General features: G+C 46.3%; 1 long non-coding RNA gene across 1 annotated transcript; it reads left to right on the top strand.

The window, feature by feature from the left end:
• Positions 1-11,059: 11,059 nt before the first annotated feature.
• On the top strand, positions 11,060-22,305 carry LOC128774439 (uncharacterized). Its single transcript, XR_008418993.1, has 3 exons — positions 11,060-11,144; positions 21,998-22,053; positions 22,156-22,305. It is a non-coding gene; the product is annotated as an uncharacterized LOC128774439 (long non-coding RNA).
• Positions 22,306-25,764: the final 3,459 nt, after the last annotated feature.

Raw genomic sequence — 25,764 nt, 5'->3', positions numbered from 1 at the left:
GTGGGTTGTCTGTTTAAATGCAGTGAAGAGTTATGAGTGCACAGCTTACTAAACCCGGCGTGGTTGTGTGCCGAGGCCGGGGTGGGCAAGCCACCGCCCCTGTGTCTTTGTACTTTGTCAATTCCTGCTTCGGAGTGTCAGGATCCAGCTCAGTAGAGGCAACAAGAGTATGGCTAGGCTTCAAGTCACTTACTGTTTGGCCGTTTACAGAAAAGGTGGGCTCGCCTCTGCTCTGTGGCCCTGGAATTTCCCGCCTGTGGCCGTGTCTAGATAGGTCTCCCAACTTTTAAGCTCAGGTTCAGAAAAGGGGAGGGTAGTAAATAGAGAAGCCTCAAGTACACAAATGATAGAGGACATCAAGAACATTTCATCATAAGTACTCTGGGGAGTTTCTGTGTGTTTCTCTACGTGTAACATTTACGTAACATATACCAGTGTATACTTATTGAAATGCCTGGCGTGTGCACTTTTTCATCAAAGATACAAAACATTGTTTTCTCTGATTTTAAACATGCTATTATTTTAAACATAAAATTCTCTGGTTTTAGTAACATGCTAAAAACGAAGCATTAGTAGCATTCATGATACATTCACTTGATGGGACAGGGCACTTTTTTTTTTTTTTTTTGATGTTTATTTATTTATTTTTGAGAGAGGCAGAGCACGAACAGAGGAGAGGGCAGAGAGAGAGGGAGACACAGAATCGGAAGCAGGCTCCGGGCGCCGAGCTGTCGGCACAGAACCCGACGCGGGGCCTGAACCCACGAACCGCGAGATCGTGACCCGAGCCGGAGTCGGACGCTCAACCGACTGAGCCACCCAGGCGCCCCAGGACGGGCCAGTTGTGTGTGAGATATTGTAACCACGTGCCGTTGCAGCTATTGTCTTAAGAAGGTTGTTCTCATGAAACAGACTCTTAGATAAATTTGCTGGGATCACGGATCAACACCTGTTGGAGAGAGGGGAACAGGACCAGTCCCGTGTGGAAGCTCCCAGGCACCCGTCTGCCCCATTGCCCCAAGTTGGCCGCCCTGATCAAAGTGTTTCTTCAGCTTGGGCTTGTCTTCAAGAGCAGAGGTTGTGATTTCTCACTATTACATTCCTTAACCCTTTTGGGGTGTGTGTCTTCATTGAACAGCTGAATGTGCCCTCAGCGTGTTGATGCTCAGGCTTCTTACGGAGTCTGGTGGTCTGGGCTCTCTACAGTCAGACTCCGACAGACCGGGGTCACTGTGTCGTTACCTTCCTTCGTGAATTGCTTTCTTAAAGCAGAGTGATCTTGGTGTCCAGGAATCATCCATATAACATGTTTTCTTCACCCTAGCATGTCCTCCTCAGACTCAGGAAGCAGTTAAGAGGTGGGAGAAATCACAAAGGAGAATGCTCAACTGGACAGAATACATATATTCAAAGACAGTATATGGCTGCGTGCCTGGGTGGCTTGGTCGGTTAAGTGTCGGACTTCAACTCAGGTCATGATCTCGCGGTTCATAAGTTCAAGCTCCCTGTTGGGCTCTGTGCTGACGGCTCAGAGCCTGGAACCTGCTTCGAATTCTGTGTCTCCCTCTCTCTGCTCCTCCCCTGCTCACGTTCGCATGCTCTTTCTCTCTCTCTCTCTTTCCCTCCTCCTCTCTCTCTCTCCCTGTCTCTCTCTCTCTCTGTCTCAAAAATAAACATTAAAAACAAAAGATAATATATATCGATAATATATGGCCAACTATAATATATATACATACATGCATACATATATTCATAGACAGAATGTATACTTCTCCAAACCAGTTTTATTACGACAGCGTGGTTTGATCTTGATTTTGTATCCAGTCCGACAATCAGCCTTTTAATCAGAATGGTTATACCATTTACCACTGGCTTTTTGTTTTCTGTTTGTGCCGTTCTGTGTTTCTGTTTTCCTCTGTTCCTGCATATGTTTGCATAAATTGAGAATTTTTTTTGCATGATTCTGCTATGAGCTCATTAGCTATACTTCAGTTTTAATTTTTAGAGTAATGTTCTAATGCTTGCAGTATCCGTCTTGAATTTGGCAGAGTCTGGTGCTCTCTTCGGCGGCACATTAACACTAATTTCGCGCAGTCTGCATTTGCACATCGTACCACATCACGGATGTGGACCTAACAACAGTTACTTCCATTCCTCTTCCATCCCCGACTTCTTCTACTGTTGTCGTACATTTTCCTTTCATATGTTTTAAAAAGCACAATACGGGGGCGCCTGGGTGGCTCAGTCAGTTAAGCATCCGACTTCGGCTCAGTCACGATCTCACAAGCCCCACGTTCATGAGTTCGAGCCCCATGTCGGGCTCTGTGCTAACAGCTCAGATCCTGCAGCCCCTTCTGATTCTGTGTCTTCTTCTCTCTGCCTGCCCCTACCCCACTTGTGTTCTCTTTCTCTCTCTCAAAAATAAATAAAAACATTAAAAAAAGAAAAAACCCACGATACAGTTACTAATTTTGCATTAAGCAATCAATTATATGTAAAAGAAATTTTATATATATTTTTAATGTTCATTTTTGAAAGAGAGCGAGCACGAGCGGAGGAGCAGAGAGAGAGAGGGAGACACAGAATCCGAAGCGGGCTCTAGGCTGCAAGCTGTCAGCACAGAGCTCAACGTGGGGCTTGAACCCATAAACTGTGAGATCATGACCTGGGCCAAAGTTGGATGGTTAACTGACTGTGCCATTCAGATGCCCCTATAAATTTTAAAATGAGAAGACAATGTGTGGGGTTTTTTTTTAAATTTAAGTTGTATTTATTTTGAGAGAGAGAGCACGAGCAGGGGAGGGGCAGAGAGAGAGGGAAAGAGAGAATCCCAAACAGGCTCCACGCTGACCGTGTGGGTGCGGCTCGAACCCAGAAACCCAGAGATCATGACCTGAGCCGAAATCAAGAGTCAGATGCTCAACCGACTGAGCCACCCAGGTGCCCCAGAAGAAAATGTTTTTGTATTTATCATTTCTGTCGCTCATCATTCCTTTGCACAAATCCAGATGTCCAGGTGTCAGTCTGAGCTCTTTATCCTTCTCCTTGAAGCACGTCCATTAATTTTCCATTAGTTTTTCTTACAGGACAGGCCTATTGGCCGTGAACTGTCTGTGCATTTGTTAGCCTGGAAGAGTCTTTTTCTTCATATTTAAGAGCTGTTTTGTCTGAGAGTAGAATTTTCAGTTGACACATTGTTTCGGCTCTGAAGATTTCATTCCATCGTTTCCTGGGTTGCATGGTTTTTGACAAGAAGTCCGTGAGTTTTCTCTTTCCCTCTGGCTGTAATTTGTGTTTTTTTCCTCTGGCTGCTTTTAAGAATTTCTTTTGACTGCAGATTTTCAGGAGATCGCGTCTTGTTAGGGTTTTCTCTGGAGTTTATCCCGCTTGGTGTTTGTTCCACTTTATGGATCTGTTTTACCTTTTTAACCTACAATTTCCCCAGACTTACTCGATCCTGGAAGCTTTCCTTTAGAAACACGTTGTTGTCACATCTAAGAACTTGTGCCTTCTGAACAAACACTAGAACGAGCCCTCCCCCAGGTTGGGGCAACCTGAAAGTCGCTGGTCGTTGGTTTTGCCTGTTGGTAACTCTCTCCTGTCTGCTTGGGCCGTAGAGAATGGGGTTCTGCACAAAACCTGGACACGTCTCTGGTCTGTGTGCACAGTATACCGACATTATTACTCGTGAGAGGGGCATCAGCCGTAAGTGGCGGGCTGGCTGCCAGCTTTACGGGCACACTTCCACAATGACCGCTTTTCCCATCTCAAATATGGGTCAGAGATCTTACCAGACTTCTCACACCTGTGCCGTAATGGTCCATTGGCCGGTTAATGCACGCCACAGGAAAATTGATGGCACAGCCAGGGTTACCGCCTACAGATAACCAGACTGAAGTGTTAATTCCAAAAACGTTCAGACTAAATATTTTCTATAGACACTGGACGACAAATTTTGTCATTTAACCGTACAGACTGTTTTTACTTTTATTTTATTTTTTATTTCATTAAGTTTACTTATTTTACCTTTATTTTATTTTATTAAGTTTATTTTGAGAGAAAGAGAGAGAGTGCACGCAAGCAGGGGAGGGGCAGAGGGAGAGACAGGGAGACAATCCCAAGCAGGCTCCGATACCCAGCCCAGGGCTCAGACCCACAAACTGCGAGATCATGACCTGAGCCAAAGTCAGACCCTTAGCCGACTGACCCACCCAGGTGCCCCTGCAGACTGTTTTTATTTTTTTTTTTATTTTTTATTTTTTATTTTTTTTAATTTTTTTTTTTCAACGTTTTTTATTTATTTTTGGGACAGAGAGAGAGACAGAGCATGAATGGGGGAGGGGCAGAGAGAGAGGGAGACACAGAATCGGAAACAGGCTCCAGGCTCCGAGCCATCAGCCCAGAGCCTGACGCGGGGCTCGAACTCACGGACCGCGAGATCGTGACCTGGCTGAAGTCGGACGCTCAACCGACTGCGCCACCCAGGCGCCCCTGCAGACTGTTTTTAAAAGAAAAACGTTTTGGGGCGCCCGAGTGGCTTTGTTGGTTAAGCGTCCAACTTCAGCCCAGGTCATGATCTCGCAGCTCATGAGTTTAATAAGCCCCACGTCGGGCTCTGTGCTGACAGCTCAGAGCCTGGATCCTGCTTCGGATTCTGTGTCTCCCTCTCTCTCTCTGCCCCTCCTCTGCTTACCCCCTGCCTCTGTCTGTTTCTCTATCTCTGTCTCTCTCACTCTCTAAAAAATGATATAAACAAACATTGGGTCGTCTGGATGGCTCAGTCGGTTAAGCGTCTGACTTCAGCCCAGGTGATGATCTCACAGCTCATGAGTTTGAGCCCCGTGTCGGGCTCTGTGATGACGGCTGAGTCTGGAACCTGCTTCGGGTTCTGTGTCTCTCTCTGTCTCTGCTCCTCCCCTGCTCACACTCTCTTTCTTCTTCAAAAATAAATAAACATTAAAAAAAAATTAAAAAAGAAAAATCTTTTAAGGTGGTCCTTGTTTTTACCTTATGTGTTTATGACATATAAGCTGATTTTTGAAGGACATCAGAGGTTAGCCCCTTGGAATTTATGTACAAAATTACTAGCCTTTATCACTAACAATACAAGAAAGTTTTTCTAGGTCATAAGCATAACTTGAAAAGGGAAGGCGCCCCTTTGGGGTCTCACTTAGGGTTTATGCATTAACAGAAAGATAAACCTTTACTTACAGTGGCAACACTTAATCCACCCGAATTAAGGGTTTTCCAAAAGTGAGCTTTAAAAAAAAAAAGAGAGAGATAGGAGGAAATAATCCATGCGTTGTGACTTTTCACTTCGCGGTACCCGTTTTCCTAGTTCAGTGAGTCAGAAGAGAAATGGGAATGGTGGCCTGATTAATTCCCGACGGAGAAGCTTATCTAGAACTGCCCTATTTCTTGATACTATTATAATATCAAAAGTAACATTTATTTTTATCGGTCATTACCATCTGGGCACACTTGTCTTCGTTTTAGTCAAGTACCGTCGTCTTTAGATTTCATACGTCCAAAGTCTGAAAAGTGTGTTTTCATATTTCTGTTGGAGAACACCCAGTCTTCCAACAGGAAAACCTCAATTTTTTGGAAGGTCTAGTGACTGACGTGTTCAGAGTCCATCAGAGCTCTGTCTTCTGAATGTCAGCATATTGCTGGCAAGCCGTTCGGAGAGGGCTTTGGGAGCGTGGCAAACCACAGCGTATTGGCCGTGGGGTGTCGTCACCCCGGGGGGGGGGGGCCATACAGGGATACAGGGAGGAGCAGCTCGAAGTGAAGCTCGAGGAGGAAGGGGCTTCCCAGAGTTCCTGCCGCCTGCAGGTCCGAGCCGTGAGGGAACCGTGACAGCAGAATGATATTTCTTGTGTGGGGTCACCTGGTGTGATGTGCTTGCTGGCGGGACCTGGGGTGCAGCACTGGAAACACGGTGTGATTCTGGTAGGTGGGCTTCTTCCGTTATTTAATAAAGGATCACATGAGTTTGTGGCACTTGGAACAGAGCTGGGCAGACGATAGGTGCACTTTCGCGTGAACCACTATTCTTGTTTGTTAATAACTTCACGAAACCCAGTGTGTCCCATCCGATTGGATCGTGGAACCGTTTCTCAGCTGACGCAGACCAGACGTGCACGGACAGCCCGGAAAACATCGTTCTGTCGCTTTGGTGCATTCGGACCTCTAGTTGTCGGGCTCCCCAGCTCATTTGGTTTTAGGCTTCCGTGGCGCAGCTCTGCCCGTCACCGTCCCCAGCCTGTGGATAATGATCACACGCACTTGCTGAAGGAAGGGCACCTGGCCCCGGTCAGGTGTCTGACCTGCCCTTCACCATGAGTTGGGTCCCGAGGCCGAGGAATGCCAGTGTGACTCAGCAGGGTGGGCCTGGCTCGGGCCCCTGTGACGTGGCACTGAAGAGGCCACCCTGGGGCTGCGGTCTTCTGAGGGTTTCACCAGGGCTGGGTTACCTGCTTCCGTGGTGCCTCCCTCACGTGGCTGGCAGGCGGTGCTGGCTGTCGGTAGGAGGCCTCTGTCCTGCTCCATGGGCAGTTTAAAAAACAGCCGCATCGACAGGGCGCCTGGGTGGCTTAGTCAGTTAGGCGTCCGACTTTGGCTCAGGTGACGATCTCACGGTTCATGAGTTCAAGCCCCATGTGGGGTTCACTGCCGTCAGTGCACAGTCTGCTCCGGATCCTCTGTCCCACCCCTGCCCCTCCCCGTTCATGCTCTGTCTCTCAAAAATAAACACACGTTGAAGGGGCGCCTGGGTGACTCAGTGGGTTAAATGTTCAGCTCTTGCTTTCGGCTCAGATCATGATCTCACAGTTTGTGAGTTCAAGCCCCACATCGGGCTTCGCCCTGACGGTGCGGAGGCTACTTGGGATTCTCTCTCCCTCTCTCTCTACCCCTCCCCCACTTGCTCTGTCTCTTAAAATAAATAGACAAAAAACACCCTTTATTGTGCAGATTGAATTCGATTCTACCAAGAGATAGAATCAAGCATTTAATTTATGATCAGTAAGAACATATGCTTTGTCCCTTTGACTTCGTGATCCACGTGGGCTGTTGGCTTTGTTTTATAACTCGGGCAACCAGGAAGGAGGCATTATGATGGTCTATGGAAGCTTCCCCTAGACACTTCTTTCTGAATCTAAGACCTGCCTGAAAGTGTTATTCACCTTCTAGTATTTCACCGTAGAAATTAGGAGTCACGGAGAGAACTCGGGGAGTCTCAAATCTGTTTTGTTCAGGTTTCTCCACCTTGGCATTATTGACATTTTGCCGCAAGTCAGACTTTCTTGCGGGTAGGCTGTCCTGTGAGTTGTAGGATGTCCAGCGGCATCCCTGGTCTCTCCCCGGTAGTGGTCATTGGACCTCCTCCTCCTCCGGTTGTGACAGCCGACAACGTCTGCAGACCGTGCCTGACATATCCAGGGGTGGAAGACACAGTCGCCCCAGGCAGAACCACTGTGTTAAAGTACGGATATGCTGTACTAATTGTATGCTTTTATTCAGTATTACGTGCCTGGGTCCATACAAAGTCTCGGTATTAAATCTGCGAAGTCACCTGGGCAACCATTGTCAACCCAAGTGGCCCTTGATGGATCTGTCCAGGAATGTGAGCAGATCTGAAGTCACAACTTGGGTGCTAAAGCCAGGATGGGGGGGGGGGGGGGGGGTAGTGGGGGAGGGGCGGCGGCAAAACAAAACAAATCCGGTTTCTCTGATGCCTGACACCTCGTGAAGATCCTGAACAGGAGAGTAATGTGCTTTGCTCCGAGCAGAGAAATAGTGACTTATTCTTTGTCACGGTGTTCGCCGCGCAGAGCCATTTACCAGCTGTAGCTGTCGTGCTGGCGGGGACCCGGGCTCCCTCCTGCACCCTGCTCCCCGTGCAGACCTCCCTGCCTGTCCCCAGCTAGCGGTCGGCTCCCGTCCCCAGGCCCCTGCTCGCTGAGCTCCTTCCCTCTGCCCGTCCTGTTGGCATCTGTCAGTCCTAGAGAGGATGCGGCTCCAACAAAGGAGGAAGAAGGCAAAATGCTATAGGGCAATTCCCCTCCCCGGTATACATCCGAAGGGATGGAAAACAGGGCCTCAAACACTTGGCGTGCGAATGTGCATAGCGACACCGTTCACAGAAGCCAAGATGCCCTTGAACTGATGGACGGATGAACAAGATGAAGTTCATCCATACAGTAGAATCCTGTTCAGCCACAGAAAGGAATGAGGTCCCAGGGCAGGCTGCATCATGGCTGAACCTTGAAAACACGATGCCGAGTGAAAGATGCCCGACACAGAAGGTATTGTTTCTTCCATTTATGTGAAATGCTCAGAATAGGCAAAGCCAGAGAGACAGAGGGTAGGCTGGAGGTTGCCAGAGCCGGGAGAGGGAGTGAGGAGAAGAGGGACTGCTTAATGAGTACAAGGTTTCCTTTTGGAGCCACGGAGATGTTTTGGGACTTGACAGAGTGGATGTTTGTGCAACACTGTGAATGTCTTGAGGCTCTGTACCTCCTACGTGGACGGACTGCCAGGATGTGTCTACCCCATGCCTTGCCAAGAGCTGAGGAGCAACCAGAAAATCGTGCAGTCCTTTTCGCGTTTATTGTTACCTTGTGTGTTGCATTGGTTAAAATGATTGGCATTTCACACACAGACTTTGCAGGACGTGAACCTTTTTTGCCATTGGTGATTATTGGTAATGGTTCCGTTTGGGTAACAATAATGGGAAAATCAGTTATGATTAGGTATTAGAAGATCGGCTTTATCATCTTAATTTGTTGTTTCTATCAATAAACTAATTAATTTTGACATGTTGCATAAGCAGAAGAATGTTATCAACCAGTCATATTTTCCCTTTTTTGTGTGTTTGTAACACACAGATGATGTTAATTACACTTACTGAGTCTAACAACATATATAAAAGATAATCTTCAATTCCAAGACACTAATTTGTGAGTTACCATCTGTTTTGGACCAAAGAATAAGAATTTGATTCTAAAGGTTTTTCTGAACAGCTTGTAATAAGAGCTGTTTATATATTAATTACTTATTGAATTATTACGGATTTTAGCGTTTTAATTCCCGAGCAATTTGGGGCTTATTGTGGTGACATCTGCTCATATTTTGATACTTTGTGGTATTTAGCAATTTCATCACAAGGCTATTTTTTTCCCCCTGTGGTAATTTTCACCTCAGTCCCTAAACTAATAATTTGTTTTCTGCTTCAGGTACTATAAGGAGTATTGTCCTGTTTTATTTCTACTACAGAAGTGTTTTCAGAATGAAATGTATTTGTATCTTATAAACAGAATCAATATTCCTTTATGCCTGCTTCACTCTGGTGAATAATTCCTATTCAGAGAGTTGTAAGGGGATTTTATTTGAATCTCTCTTCTTCAGTGGTAGGTTTTTTGTTTTGTTTTGTGTTTGAGAGAGGGAGTGTGTGAGCAGGGGAGGGGCAGGGGGAGAGGGAGAGAGAGAATCTTAAGTAGGGTCCACACTCAGTGCAGTCTGACACAGGGTTTGATCTCCCTGCCATGAGATCATGACCTGAGCCGAAATCAAGAGTTGGATGCCACCCAGGCGCCCCCTGTGGTAGTTTTTTTTAAATTGCCCTGATTATTACTTTTATCTTACATATCCTTATGACTTTTTTTAAATGTACTGTAATGAAACTTAACGGCCTGTGAACCTACCTATAAAATCGTTTTAGCCTCCTTTCTTTGAACAGCATAGCTATAAACATGACTCAGTGGGACTAATTTACTTGAATTTCCTTAAAACATTTTACAAGGCTCTGCATTCACTAAAAAGAAACACCATTACTCATAGCTTCACTTGTGGAATTGAATTATATTAACCCTGGCACCTTTTTATTATCACTTAAGGTGATTGAACAAGAATTTAGAGAAAATAGCGGGCAGTTAATTTCCTTAGATTTTGAGCTTATAGACTGTAGTAGGTAATTTAAATGTAGGAGGCTGGATCCATTCACAACCAAAGAAATTTCATGAGGAAGAAGGTAAATACTGTTCCGTAAATTCTGGTTGACTGTGTAGTGTTTATATTGACTGAAACGTACAAACAAGATTTTGATACGAAGTCCCCTTATAAGCTGTACACCTGGCTTCTTGAGAATCGCGAATGGTGGCATTCGGGTGGAATTGAAATGTATGGAAACAGTAATGGATACATCGAGATGCTTTGAATCCATATGCTTTTCTTTTGCTTTACTTTAGGGAAGCCAAAGGAAAAAAAAAGATTCTTTTTTTGTTTTTTAATTTTTTTAATGTTTATGAGAGAGAGAGAGTTAGTGAGCACACGAGTGAGCGTGAGCGGGTGAGGGACAGAGAGAGGAGGAGACCGAGAAAGCAGGCTTCGGGCTCTGAGCTGTCCGAACAGAGCCCGACGCGGAGCTCGAACCCACGAACCACAAGATCATGACCCGAGCCAAAGTCAGATGCTTAACCGACTGAGCCACCGAGGCACCCCAGGGAAAAAAGAGATTGTAATGTTACTCCTGTGTGTTGATGAGCACAGTATACCGGAGGGTGTACCCCATGGACATGCGTGCAAGACCGTTACAAACGTTAGTGTGAACAATGTCTATAAAGTTTCCTTAAATCGTGTTTTCTTCTCTTAGAGATGTGTATGGTTTAGTTTCCTGGTTGCATATGACACAGTTCCTAAAACAAAGGTATTTCAGATAGGCATTGGTTATCATTAAAGGAGAGCAGTAGCATTGTCTGAACCAAAACTGATTATTTCCTTAGAGACTTTCCTTCCAGGATTTCTACGTGTTCAGTACCGACTGGCCATTCTCCTTCCCCTCTTTCACTTTGCAGGTAAAACTGCATAGTCTGTGTTCAAGTGGAAGATGGAGATTATAACATCATAAAATGTGTTTCGTTTGAGCTGAGATTTAAAAGGAAAACAATGTCACCGATTTGAAAAAGAAAACAAAGAAGAAATAGGAGAGGCCAGAGGTGAATCATTCCCAAAGAATTGTAACTTTTTTCTTCAAATCTTCTCGTTTCTCCCCAGGCAGGTCCTGGCGGCCGGTTGGCAGTTTATCTGATCGGATGCTGGGGAGCTCACTGGTCCCGAGGTCTACACATGAAGTCACCGTAAAGGTGAGCAACCCACATGCTGTTGGGTCTTTGTCCTTTCACCTGAAGCCCCTTGGAGAAGTGGAAGGTGCCAGAATTGGACACTGTCTGTTTTAAAGTGGCATGTTTTCAAGTTGCAGGGGCTCCTCCTTGCTGACATTGAAGGCAGTAGATGGAACACCACGAAATCGTTACAGGCTATATGGTTAATTCTAAATGATGAATTCGCCTTTTATTGCCTTCAATGAATTTGGATAATGAACCAGCTCTTCTAAACTTTTCTGGGTCTTACCAGGAGAGCATGACACCTTCTAAAACCAGTGTCAGCATTGTGAATTAAAATTAAGCCAAGAGATTCATTATAATCAGGCACACGGGTATACGTTTTTATCTCCTGTATCTTAATTTTGTGCTTTATTGGTTTATTTTTTTTAAGATTTTTTATTTTTATTTTTATTTATTAAAAATGTTTTAATGTTTATTTATTTTGTGGGGGGAAAGGGCAGAGAGAAAGGGAGATACAGGATCCGAAGCAGGCTGCAGGCTCTGAGCTGTCAGCACAGAGCCCAGCGAGGGGCTCAAACACGTTAACCTTGAGGTCATGACCTGAGCCGAAGTCAGACACTTAACTGACTGAGCTACCCAGGCACCCCTAATTTTATTTTTTTTAAGTAATTTCTCTACCCAACGTGGGGCTCACATTTACAGTCCTGAGATCGAGAGTCCCATGCTCTATTCACTGAGCCAGCCAAGCGCCCCTGGACTTTATTAGTTTCTTAACGTAATTTGTTTGTATCTGCAAATTGACTAGCTGGTTAACCTTGAAAACTTATTAGAACAACATGGGGTTATTACTTACATATCTAGGAGATGATAAAATTTCTAGAAGAGCAAATCAAACAGACGCCGAGAGTTGAAGCCCATGTGCCAAACTAAACCTGATGGCCAGTTCTACAAAAGTTGTCATTGTTTGGTAGGTGGGATTTTAGGGTTTGATTTTATTATTTACTTTTTGGTGTTTCCTGTATTATTTACTTTTTATATTTACAATTTTGTCTCTCTCTATTCTTCGTAAAAATAATAAAACCCACAGAACCTTTACAATCTTAAATGCATAAAGATGGAAATTTGGGCAAGACTTTTGCTTATTGCTTTAAAAAAAACTCAATTGGAACTAAAGTGATCCTAGTCCTAGATTTAACCGAAGAATCTTATTGAGGTATTTTTTTGTTTAAAGCCAAGTAAGGCAAAACTGTTTAACAAAGTAAACATGTAAGAATCTTTAAAAAAATTTTTTTAACATACTTTTTAAAATGTTTATTTTTGAGAGAGAGGGAGCACATGTGCACACGAGTAGGGGAGGGGCAGAGAGAGATGGGGACAGAGGATCTGAAGCGGGCCCTGTGCTTTCATTCAGCACATAGCCCAACGCGGGGCTTGAACTCACCATCCCTGGGATCATGACGTGAGCCAAAGTAGGACATTTAACCACCTGAGCCACCCAGGAGTCCCTAAATGTGTAAGAATGTTGATATTTTACTCAAATATTTGAAAATTATCGTTTGCTAATGAGAGCATAAACTTGTAGGGGCATCTGGATGGCCCAGTCAGTTACGCGTACGACTCTTGGTTTCAGCTCAGGTCATGATCTCACGGTTCAATGAGTTCGAGCCCCATATGAGGCTCTGCACTGACAGTGTGGAGCCTGCTTGGGATTCTCTCTCCCTCTCCCTGCCCTTCTCCCACTTGTATGTGCGCGTGTTCTCTCAAAATAAACAAAAATTTGTAAAATGTTAATTAAGTTGAGCTTGTGATTGGCTTTAACCTAATATATTTTCAGGGTCCATCCATGTTGCAGCATGAATCTTTCTTATGGCCGAAGAATATTCCATCGTAGGGTTATACCACGTCGTTTGTTGTTCCATCAGTTGGTGGACATTTGAGTTGCATTTCCCTTTCAGTTATGAATAATGCTGCTCTGAACGTTTGGGTACAAGTTTTTGTGCAGACGTCTGTCTCCATTTCTCTTGGGTATATATCAGAGAGGAGAACTGCTAGGTTGTATGGTAGCTGTGTTTAGAATTGTGGTGAACTGCCAGGCTTCTCCATGAGTATTTTTTGAAATGTAGTTGAATCATCTTCTAAATGTCAGAGAGAAGCTGGGAGAGGTCCGTTGGTCATCAGTGTTTTGACTGGGATTTAACTCCGTACTTCGGGAACACAAGGTTCCATTGAATGGAGCTTACATTGAATTCCTACTGTGTATGATGCACTGGTTTTGAGCTTTATAGATGACTTTGGGTTTTGGGTTTTTTGTTTTGGTGTGTTTTGTGTGGGGTTTTTTTGGCAGCCTTTGATAATTCATTGGGAAGTTTGTAAGATGCGCACGGTCATTTGGGATGATGCGAGGAATGGCACTCTGTTGAGTACTGACCACAGTACCTATCGTGCATGAGTAAGATTGGGAATCATCTGTGAATCACATCCCCTTTCTGTGTGTTGGGTGCTGTGTGTCAGAAAGTGACAACTGATCATAAGCTCCCTTAGATTTACCTCATTTCTACACGTGTGCTCCTTTGAAAGCCATTCACAGCTGACCGTGGCAATGGTGTTTCCTGCTCTTACTTTTAATATTTTAATTTTTTAAACTTTTTTATTTATTTTTTTGGGGGGGTGGGGGCAGACAGAAAGGGAGACACAGAATCCGAAGCAGGCTCCAGGCTCTGGACGCTTAAGGGAAGGAGCCACCCAGGTGCCCCACCTGCTCTCACTTTGAAAGCGGTTGGTTTGTTCATGAGAGCATCCACAGTTGGGGGCATCACCTCCACTTAGCAGACAGGTAGCTTTCAAGCTGGGAACAGACAGGGCGGTTGTCGTCTTCGGTGGAGCAGGGAAACGGGGAGCAGGGGCAGCATTTTCTGTCAGGGACGAGAGTAAGTAGTTTAGGCTTTGAGGGCCAGCCAGTCTCTGTCACAGCCACTCAACTGTGCTCTTGTGTAAAAGGAGCTATCGATCACCCGTAAATGAGTGAACGTGGCCGAGTGCCAATAAAACTTTATTTATGGACACTGGAATTGGAATGTCCTCTCAATTTCATGGGTCATACAATATGATTCTTTTGATTTCCTCTTCAACCATTTAGAAATGTAAAACCTCTTCGTAGCTCGCGGGCCCCACGAGGGGAAGCAGCAGGGGGGCGTGGCCTGCAGGCCGCAGTCGGCGGACTGGAGCCTGGAGGAACGCACCTGTTGTATTTCTCCCTCTTCTGACTTGTGCCTTTTGAACTGGAGTAATCCGGAAGCGTGGTTCTGGAGGGCCCGTGACCGGGTTCAGACAGACGCCAAACTGCGGTCGCTTAGCGGAGGCGCTGCACGTGTTCAGGCAGCGAAGGCTTTGAGGAATTTGGGGGCCTTCCCGCCATGTAATGAGAAGTGGCCCTGACCGGAAGGTTCTCAGTCAGAGGCAGCTCCTCGCCCCTCCCCGGGGCGGTAGGGAGCGGGGAGGACACTTGGCCACGCCTGGACACGTTTTTCAGGGGGAGGGCGCTCCTGGCATCTAGTGGGCAGAGGCCAGGGATGCTGCTGAGCCTCCGACGGTGCTCAGGGGAGCCCCCACCACGGAGACTTAGTTGGTCCCAGATGTCAGTAGTACCGAGATTTGCCACGCCCACTCACTATTCCTGTCAGTGCTTTATTTTGAATTTTAAATCTTACCAGCCTGTTTTTTTTTTTTTTAATGTTTATTTATTTTTGAGAGAGAAAGAGAGCGAGAGAGAGAACGAGCAGGGGAGAGGCAGAGAGAGAGGGAGACACAGAATCCGAGGCAGGCTCCAGGCTCCGAGCTGTCAGCACAGAGCGCGACACAGGGCTCGAACTCACGGACCGTGAGATCATGAGCCAAAGTTGGATGCTTAACCAACTGAGCCACCCAGGCACCCCTAAAATTTTTCTTTTTTCTTTATTTTTTAAATGTTTTTATTAATTTTGAGACAGAGACAGAGCATGAGCAGGGGAGGGGCAGAGAGAGAGGGAGACACAGAATCCGAAACAGGCTCCAGGCTGTGAGCTGTCAGCACAGAGCCCGACACGGGGCTCAAACCCACAAACCATGAGATCATGACCTGAGCCGAAGTCAGACGCTTAACTGACTGAGCCACACAGGTGCCCCTAAATCTTACCAGCCTTGTGGCTGTGAAAATGTAAGTTGCAGAGCATTTGATGATAAAAATTTAGTTCTACATTTGCCGACATAAATAGGAGGATCATTGCATTCTCATCTAATGCTTAGAGTCATGATATTTTAAGTGTTTTTTTTTTTTATTATATTTTTGTTCTTCATTTAAACTGAAACGTGAAAAGATGCTGTTAAATGACGACTTAGGAGTTCTACACCACGTGAATGGGTGAGGCATTGCCTGCTTTTATATTTATAGAGAAAGCCACGGGGTTTATTTTTCAAAACTCCAGAGGCCATGTTATATGAGCCCATGACTCCCTAACACAGGAAAGGGAGCTCTAAAGGCCAAAATAAATCCTGTGTAAGTGGGTGAAAATCAGAGTGTGTTAGAGATCGCGTAGCCAGCCTGTATGTCTTCCTAAAATCTGTTTGAGGGCCTAGTGTACACTGTAGAGAAGCTGTTTCCAACTTCTCAGTCTTGAAGATAATTAAATTTGTAAATCGATGTACAGATTAATTGGAAGTGTTGGCTTTAACCAAAGTCATTAGAAAAAGAGTACTGTTATGTCTCCAAGGCAGTCTGCTTGGAAATCTTGGGTGCATGAACTTGCATTTTAGTCTGGAGAGTGGGGGGAAGAAAAGAAAAGGGAGATTGTACATTGTCTGGTCTTGGGACGCACACCGTCACAGCGAGAAGCCGCAGTGGTTTGCTGTTACTAGATTGGGCACTTTTAGGGAGACTTCCTCCTGGACAGGCAGAGAGAGATGTGTAAGCAAATACAGTGGCAAGTGCACAGAGTTTGAGAGAGGACTCCGTGGCCACTTGGGAGGCACACAGATAGTTTTGGAGGTAACCCCAAGGACCAAGGACTGGACGCCTTTCCTGTCACGTCAGCATCTGCCTTTGACGTGCACTTGAAGGCCCCGGCAAGCCATTAATTAACCCAGAAGGGCGGCTAAGCACAGAAAGGGCCCTTTCTGAATGCCTCACCCGGGGATGTTTTTTATTCCCTGAAGAGCAGCATTATGTTTCTACGAAGAGAGCCCCTCCTCTCTGTCCTCCCCACCCTGAAGCCTCATTTCCTTCTTAGAAGCGCAGAGTCTTTCTCATGCAGATTATTTCTGGAGACTCTGTGCCAGGTTTTAATTACATTTTAATGAATGTGAAAACAGTTCATGTGCATAGGAGAAAATTTGGAAAATACAAAAAGCGCACATAGAGAGATAAATCTAGCAAAATTCCGCCCCCAGGACTAGATGTGAGACTCTTTTGGAGGGTTCTCTTCCATTTGTGTGTGTGGGCGCGTGCGTGCACACGTGTGTATACAAAACAAAATTTATCATCGTGTGCATTTGAAACCTGCTTTTTTTGTATCTAACTCTGTATCATAGATGTTTCCCCCAGTCATGAAGTATATTCTTTTCGGGACTTCACCTCATTCCCCTGGTTTATTCCCGTATTTAAATGGTAGTATATTGTTGGTCGTAACTCTGGTAATAAAATAATAGTTGTTTGATTTGATGTATAGGTTTGGGCCATCTGAGTGCAAATAAGGAAAGAACTGTGAGATGAGTGGAAAATCTTTTCTTTAGGTATCTTTTATTACTGTGAAATAATATATACATATACTCACTGGTAAACGATGGTAAGTCTAGAAAGAAAGCGGTCAAGATGAAACCACTGTTCATGTTTTCATGTATTCCCCCCCCCAACATTTTCCATGTGTATATTTGCCTATAATTGGGGTCGAACCGTAAATGCCGTAATTCATTGAACCCTCTTGTCATTGAACAGCGAAGTATTTCAACAGCTACACGTTGGCTTAATTACAGTCACATGGGAGAAAGAATTAATGCAAAGTGATAAGACCAGTCTGTTTCATCTCCAAAATAAGCTGGTCCCCAAGCAGGTTTTAGAAAAGGATTGTATGTAAATGTTAATACGTGCATTAACAATTTGGGGCACGTGGGTGGTGGGTCTGTCCGTGAAGCATCCGACTTTGGCTCAGGTCATGATTTCATGGTCCGTAAGTTCGAGCCCCATGTCAGGCTCGGTGCTGACAGCTCGGAGCCTGGAGCCTGGTTCCGATTGTGCGTCTCCCTCTCTCTGCCCCTCTCCTGCTCGTGCTCTGTCTCTCTCCCTGAAAAATAAACAAACATGAAAAAAAAATTTTAACTAAAAAAAAATTTCCTCTTACACTGACCACTGATTGTAAAATAAAAGTAAACCCAGTTCCCATTTGAAGGGAGGAAGACGTCCTGGGGGAAGCAGTCAGCAAGTTAAGACCCACTGCGTTGAAGCCAGAATGTCCACAAAGAAAGAGAGAAAGTGCCTTTTGGATGATAAGGTCATTGCCAACAGATTTTCTGGTGGCTCTGGCTCTTGGTCCTAGGGCTGCAGAGAGACAGGTCCCAGAGACCTGAGTCTTTTCCAGATTACTTGAACCCAATGGATTCTTCCAGCATCCATGCCAGCAGGCTAATAGGGAACGAGAAATGAGACAAACTTTTCTTCCATCCCTGGAGAAAAAGGGCTGCTTTAAAAGATTTTAAGAGACTATTTCATAATGGGGCAGATTGTTAACAGAGAAACTTTCCCCTGTAATGGTATCAGATTAGGACCTAATTTCCTCCTTTAATGCCTGTGTGTTTTGCTCTCTATCTGGGGACAAGGCCAGCTCCCACATAGGTTCCTTGTGGTCATATCTTTAAGGTAATCAAGTGGCAGTTCCAACTTGATGTTTGGGGCAGCCCTCTCCCTGCTAAATAAAACGAAACCCTTAAACGATATTTCTCTTGCGGCTGAACTTTGAACTAACTAATTTGGGAAGGGAGCCGTGGTGAATAGGAGTTTCTGCCACCTTGCAATCAAATTGCAAAATGAAGAAACTCGCCTTCGGTTTCTCGAAGGCTCTTCTGCCCAAATCGCTGCATGGGCTGGCATGCTTCCCTTCGCAGGCACCACAGACATGCCATGGGCCACACTCTTGGGTCTCCACCACCCCGCCTCCACCGCTCCCGTCTCCACAGCTCAGGTCTCCACTGTGCCCCTGCCTCCACCGCTCTGGTCTGGGAGCAGCTCAACCAGGGAGTGCTGGGGCCTTCCCCGTGCAATGAACAGCTCAGATCAGCCAGTTAAGGGGCCTCATGTCACAACTGGGTCAGGCAAGAAAGTAAACACAACTGCCCTAATTAAGAACCCCTCTATTTGGGAGGTTATTTTTTGCTTTGTTTTTCCATGTGTTTGAGGCCAAGGAGCTGTCCCAGGGCCCCCAAAGCTTTCTTTTATTCTAGAACTGGAGCGGTTGGAGAGCATCCATGGGAGTTCTCAGAACTGGGGCTGGAAACAGATGCTGTTCCCGAACCAGTGAGGTGTTGAAAGTTGCCTTGTGTTGGGGCGCTTGGGTGGTTCAGTCGGTTAAGCATCCGACTTCGGCTCAGGTCATGATCTCACTGTGTGTGAGTTCAAGCCCCGCGTCGGGCTCTGTGCTGACAGCTCAGAGCCTGGAGGCTGCTTCTGGTTCTGTGTCTCCTCCTCTCTCTGCCCCTCCCCTGCTTACACTCTTTCTCAAAAATAAATAAAAACATGAAAAATATTAAGAAAGAAAGAAAAAAGAAAGAGAAAGGAAGGAAGGAAGAAAGAAGAAAGAGAGAAAGAAAGAAAGAAAAGAAAGAAAGAAAGAAAAGGAAGGAAGGAAGGAAGGAAAACAGTCGTCTTGTATCTCCAACGCATCTATGTTAGGAAAGGAATACACACCGTGAGGCCTCTGTGCATCGTGCTTTCTTCGAAGGGTTTTAGAAGTTCCGCTTGCGGGTTTGGAGATCACCGATTAACTGTTCCCAGGAGAGCTGCTCTGAGTCCATTTAGTGAGGGTGGGGTGTCCTGCCGATCCCTCCAGAAGGCCCGTTTTGGTCGCTCTTTGGGGATGCGCACAGTCAGCTGGATGGGAGGACGAGCTGCCACATCCTGGATCTCTACTGTGCAGGAGGCCCTGCTCTGAGAATTTACAGAAAAGCGTTTAACCCTCGCAGCCTCTTCCAGGCATAGGGGCTATTGCTGTCCTCAGTTTGGAGATGAGAAACAGAGTCCTGTCACCTGGCCGCCAACCTGGAGCTAGAAAGCAATAGCATTATGATTACAAATTGGAGTTTCTGGCCCTTAGCCACCAGGCCCCCTGAATCCTGCATGAATCCCATGCTTTGACCCTGACTTTATTGCAGCCAGCACAGACCTCATGCGCCCGCTAAAAGTGTTCTTCCAGAGTGGAGAGAGGACATAGGCCGGCTTCTACCCAACATAATAGACATCGATGGCGTTTCATAGACTCCAGCTTCTCAGATGGCGGTCTTCCTGCGCTGGGTCTGGGGGAGCATTTGGTATATCATAAAAGGTCAAAATCCTTCTTGTAGGCAGCCCCCTCAGGCACACGTGCGTGCGTGCACACACATACACACACACACACACACACACACACACACACGGCTCCTGTGCAGCTTTTCTCTTCCTATTCCCATGTTTCTCCCCCGACCTCATCTTCATCAACAGGAATTGTGTTTCCCCTCTGCCAGACCTTCCCTTCTCAGAAGTTGGAGGCCGTCCATAATACTTTCGGGGGCTTAACTATTGGAGCCCTTCGTTGTTTGCGTAGATGTCTTACTAAATAGCTTAAAGACAGGTTGTGTGTGCATTTGTTTAATCCCTAGTATTTCTAAACACCATACCTTGAATATGGTAGACACCCAGAACTTGGTTCTATCACCCCCTCTTACACCATCTCCTTACACACAGAAAATGCCGGGCAGACCATTTGTGCGCGTTGTTATTTGCAGCGGGATTTCGGTAAGTTCCGGTATAGGATCCAGTCATGCTTGTGTGACGTGAGCTGCTGCTTTGCAGTGTGAAGGCTTCCCGGCCTCTTCGCAGACCTTTCTTTCCCAGGAGGAGCACGTAGGAAACAACACACAGTGCTGACAGTTGAATCAAGTGCACAGCAAGCGTTAGGGCTGAGATGTGATTCGCGATGTCACAAGGCCTCCGGAGACCGTTCAGCCCCACCCCACCCCCGTGTGAAATGTGCCTTTACCTCTGTTCTCGCTTCAGATATCTGAGTGTTTGATGGAGGGAGCCAGGGCGAGGTGAAGTCGGGGGTTCGTTCATCGTGGGATTGTTATCTCGGCAGAAGGACGAGTGGCGGGAAAGGCCTTGAAAACTGGCACACGTGGGCCATGCTGAATTGGCCCGGTGAGTGTGGAGCCCACAGCCTCCTCTGAGGGGCATGAGCATCCACGTGTATCTGTCCTTCTGGAAAGCGGACGCGATGGGGTCACGAGGACCCACGAGAAATGACCTGTGGCCCCGGTGTGCTTTCTCTTCCCCTTAAAATCAAACTGATGGTTTCAGACGGTTCCACTTTTGTGACCTTGAAGCATATACGTTAAAAAGCTGGAGGAGTCCAGCTCACAAACAGTGGACAGAAGAGTGGGTGCCAGGAACCAGGGGGAGGGGGAAATGTGGAGTGAGTGTTCAGTGGGGACAGAGTTCCGGTGTGGGAAGATGAGAAAGTTCTGGAGATGATGATGGGGATGGTTGCACAACAGCGTGAATGTACTCAGTGACAGCGAATTGTACATCGGAAGGTTATGATAGTAAATTGTATGTGATGTATATTTTACCACATTAAAACCAGAAGAGCGAGAAATAGAGCTGAACCATTCATGTAGATTGAACCTCTGTCGTCTGATACAGAGAACTCAGGCCGTCCTGTCCTGGAGTAGAAATTGTGGAAATGTAGAGCAGCTCATGTTAAGGAGTTCACGGCCTTGCCTTACCCATCTTTTCCATCCGCAAGAGCCATTTCACGTTTAAGCGAAGGCAGGAATGGGGGACTTGAGAAATGGTATCACTACCATTGAAACTCCCACTGCCTAAGCCACTGCTTATGACTGGGTTTCGTAAAGAACAGGACAAGGGCTCCTTCCTTCCGTCTTCACTTATGGATGGCCTCAGAAAATGGCACCTGGGAAGGCGGGTGACAGGAGAGGCAGAATGTCCTTGCTGACACTGAAATCAGAAGTGTTGTGTTGGCGGGGGCAACTGGGCGACCCAGTTGGTTGAGCGTCCGACTTCGGCTCAGGTCATGTTCTCGTGGTTCGCGGGTTCGAGCCCCGCGTTAGGCTCTGTGCTGACAGCTCGGGGCCTGGAGCCTGCTTCGGATTCTGTGTCTCCCTCTCTCTCTGCTCCTCCCCCACTCACACTGTGTCTCTCTTTCTCTCTCAAAAATAAATAAACATTTTTAAAAAGTAGAAAAAAAGGAAGAAACGTTGTGTTGGGAATGCATCCCTGTGTTCAGAGCCGGTGAACTTGAATACTCTAGTACCTGAGCACTTTTTTATATGAAATTATACAGCAGAACTCGGGGAGCGGGGGGAGATCCATCATTTTATTCTAACATCCATCTGTGAGATTTAGGTCTTGTCTTGGAGAACAGAGGATAGGTAAGTTCTTTCCCACCCTTATGAGTGGAAGTTGGTGAGGTTGGTCTAAGACAGTAACTTTTGGCCAATGAATCTCAGCCATTTGCCCCGTGGAGTCAAAAGAAGTGAAGTGAACCCTTCAAAACAACCCCCCCTGCCTTCACATTCATTGCTTGGAGGGGTGGCAACCAAGCACCCAGTTAATTGTTGGTTTCTCTTGATTTCAGTGTAATCAGACCCGTTGACGAGTTGAAGTGGACCGAATATTGCTGCTAGGTTTATGGTCAGTTCGGAGAGTGTTCTCATGTTTGTATTGAATAGTCTAAGAATATATATGTACATTTGACTGGTTACTGTAAATTCTTTTTTTTTTTTTTTTCATTAGGTTTTAAAAGAAACATTTAATAGGGGCACCTGGGTGGCTCAGTTGGTTAAGTGTCTGACTTCGGCCTAGGTCATGATCTCGCTGTTCCCGAGTTTGAGCCCTGCATCAGGCTCTGTGCTGACAGCTCAGAGCCTGCTTAAGATTCTGTGTCTCTCTCTCTCTCTCTCTCTCTCTGCCCCTCCCACATTTGCACTGTGTCTCTCTTTCTCAAAAATAAACATTAAAAAAATTTAAAGGAACAGTAATTTAAGTTTTATACATGTATGTGTGTGTATATATGTATGTGTGTGTATATATATATATATATATATATATATTGAGAGAGATAGAAAGAGGACCTGTGTGAGCAAGGGAGGGACAGAGGGAATCCCAAGCAGGCTCCACACCATCAGCACAGAGCCCACCACAGGGCTCGAACTCACAAACTGTGCGATCGTGACCTGAGCCCAAACCAGGAGTCGGCTGCCCAACTGATGGAGCCACCCAGGCGCCCCGAAGAAACGATCATTTGAAAGCTAGTTAGGTGTTCAGTTGTGTGTAGGGTAATTGATCCAGTTGCTAGGATTTGTTTTTCTTTTGTTTTGCTTTTTTTAGAGGGAGAGGGGCCGAGGGAGAGAGAATCTTGAGCAGGCCCCACATTCAGCGCAGACCCCGACATAAGGCTCAGTCCCGCAACCATGAGACCATAACCTGAGCCGAAATCAAGAGTTGGATGCTTAACTAACTGAGCCACCCGGCCGCCCCCAATTACTAGGGTTTTTGGGGTTGTTTTTTTGTTTTTTTTTTGTTTTTTTTAATTAAACTATATAGCTCAGGTAGAACAGTTGGAGGGACATAGGGCAAGTCTCGTTGACCAAGGGACATTTCACCTGGTTCTCTTGCAGGCCACGGCTGGTTTCTGTTTTCTTTTTTCTGCTGCTTACAAGTCAAAAAGCCTGTAAAAAGTTAACACTGTGTTGGGAAAGCCTTATCCTAACTTATAAATTTAGAGAGAAAAATTGGTCCATGACAGGAAAGCTGACGATGGCACGTAAAGAGAAAGAGGAGCGGACTGACAAAAATTGCCCCCGGTCCCTGGTGTCCTATGGATGTCGTGTTCCCCTGCTCCACGGTCCTGTGTGGTCACATGTGCAGACACACGTGTGTTTATCAGACACTTGGGGCTGGGGAATGAGAAGCAGCTTCTTGCAAGTGCATTGTCTTGAAACGCTTTCTCCGTAGAAACCAAAAGAGATCTGACTGCTGAAAGAACTCCGCGTTTCACTTTCTTTTTTTTTTTTTTTTTTTTTTTTTTTTTATTTATTTTTGAGACAGAGAGAGACAGAGCATGAACGGGGGAGGGGCAGAGAGAGAGGGAGACACAGAATCCGAAACAGGCTCCAGGCTCTGAGCTGTCAGCACAGAGCCCGACACGGGGCTTGAACTCACGGACTGCGAGATCATGACCTGAGCCGAAGTCGGAAGCTCAACCGACTGAGCCACCCAGGTGCCCCTCCGCGTTTCACTTTCTAATGAAAATACCGGTGATCTTGTGGGAAGATTGGACGCAGCCTGTTAGAAAAAGCCCAGCTCTTAGGCTGCGTTTTCAGTGATCTCTCGTGGGGGCTTGGCCGCGTCCTTAAGCGACAGCTAGCGGCACACGGCGTACGACTCTGTCCGTGCGTTTTCGTTTTCATTGCAAACACAACGTGCTGGTTTTTCTTCTCCAGAAGTGTCCTCAACCGGCAGCACTTTTGCAGTTCGGACCATTTGGCAAAGTCTGGAGATGTTTTTGATCGTCAGAACCATGGCGGGTGGGAGCTGGTGCTGGCATCTAGTGGGTGGAGGCCAGAGAGGACACTCAGCAGCCTCCGGTGCACAGCACAGCCCCATAACAGAATCCTCTGGCTCCACATATCTAAAATGCTGACATTGAGAGCCTGATGATTAGGTTTTGCTTCTTTCTTTTTTTGGGGGGGGGCAGAGAGAGAGAGAGAGAGAAAGAGAGCAAGAGAGAGAGAGAGAAAGAATGTTAAGCAGCCTCCACGCTGGGTGTGGATCCCCGATACAGGGCTCAAGACCTCAACGCCTGTGGGATGGTGACCTGAGCCAAAATTGAGGCTTGGGCGCTCAACTAACCGAGCCACCCAGGCGCCCCAGATTTTACTTATCTCTAAGCACCCAATGTGACAGAATAAACAACGACGTGACTCGGGGTGGTGTCTGAGTCATTTCACGCTGCTGTGGCAACATACAACAGATGCGGCAGCTTAAACGTCACATTTATTTCTCGCAGCTCTGGGAGCTAGAAGTCTGAGATCCAGGCACTGGCAGATTTGGGATCGGGTGAGGACCCACTTCCTGTTTCCTCCATGACATCTGTTCATTGTGTCCTCACTTGGCAGAAGGATGAGAGCTCTCTGGGGGTCTCTAACATATAAGGGCGCTAATCCCATTCGTGAGCGCCCCACCCTCATGACCTAATCACCTGCCAGTGGCCCCACCTTTGAGCACATAGTGAATTCATCATTGTAACTGACTCATTACTGCCCGGCTCAACGTCAGCTCAGCATCAGCAAAAGTCCGTTCAGTGTTAGCCTTGTGTGGCACACGATTTTGTTATTGGTTACATTGTCTCCCCTCGGTAATGTTTTTGTTTCATTTGGTTATGCTCCCATCTCATAGTTTTTTATTTAGCCTCTCATATTTTCCTAATGCTGTCTTATGAGTGAATTTCCCAGAATTCAAACAAATCTCAGGACAGATCTGTATTTCGGCTGTCAGAGTTTCTCTTCAGTATATACAAAAGCACAGAATATCACCAAATTAACTAAACATAAGCATTTTTAAAAATTAACTTTTTTATTCATTTTTGAGAGACAGAGACAGAGTGCAAGGTGGGGGTGGGCAGAGAGAGGAGATCCAGAATCCGAAGCAGGCTCTGGGCTCTGAGCTATCAGCACAGAGCCCGACACAGGACTCGAACTGATGAACCACGAGATCACAAGCTGAGCCGAAGTTGGACGCTCAACCGACTAAGCCACCCAGGCGCCCCAACATAAGCATCTTTTGAGTGGCAAAATTCTGGTAACTACAGTGAGAATTGGAATAACCCAAGAGGCAGTCATGTTGCTTGTCTGTTGCTGCCTGTTACCACGGGTGCAACAGCCAGAAACAACACATTGTTTATCCCGAGTCTAGGCACGCCTTTGCTGGGTCCTCTGTTCAGGGTCTCACAGGGCTGTGGACAACCTGGTGGCTGGGCTGCATCTGCGTTTGGAGCTTGCCCGTCCCTCCATCCCGCCCCCAAGTTTCCACCTGCCTTCCAGCTATCCGGAGGTCTCTGCCAGACCAATGCAGGGAGCTCTGTGACAACATACAAAAGTTGGAGTTCCTCTTTGTTCGTGCACCAGCGTCCCGAGACGTGGCTTCTTCATAGAAATGACGTCAAGTGGACGTGCACACTTTACTCCTCATTCACGATTGGTTTCTTCTCCGTGCTACGGACAGGCCCATACGCAGAGCGACTATCAGCTTATCGCTTAAACTCGGCAAGTGAAGGGTATTTTGATTAATCATTTTTCTAGAACAACAGGTATGATCCAGTCAATGTGGCTACCTGCCGTAGGG

This window comes from Panthera pardus, unplaced genomic scaffold (assembly GCF_024362965.1).
Source record: "Panthera pardus isolate Hobbes unplaced genomic scaffold, ASM2436296v1 HiC_scaffold_308, whole genome shotgun sequence".
Classification (NCBI taxonomy): Eukaryota; Metazoa; Chordata; class Mammalia; order Carnivora; family Felidae; genus Panthera; species Panthera pardus.
The sequence above is the reverse complement of the archived record's forward strand: the minus strand, read 5'-3'. Positions and strand labels throughout refer to the sequence as shown.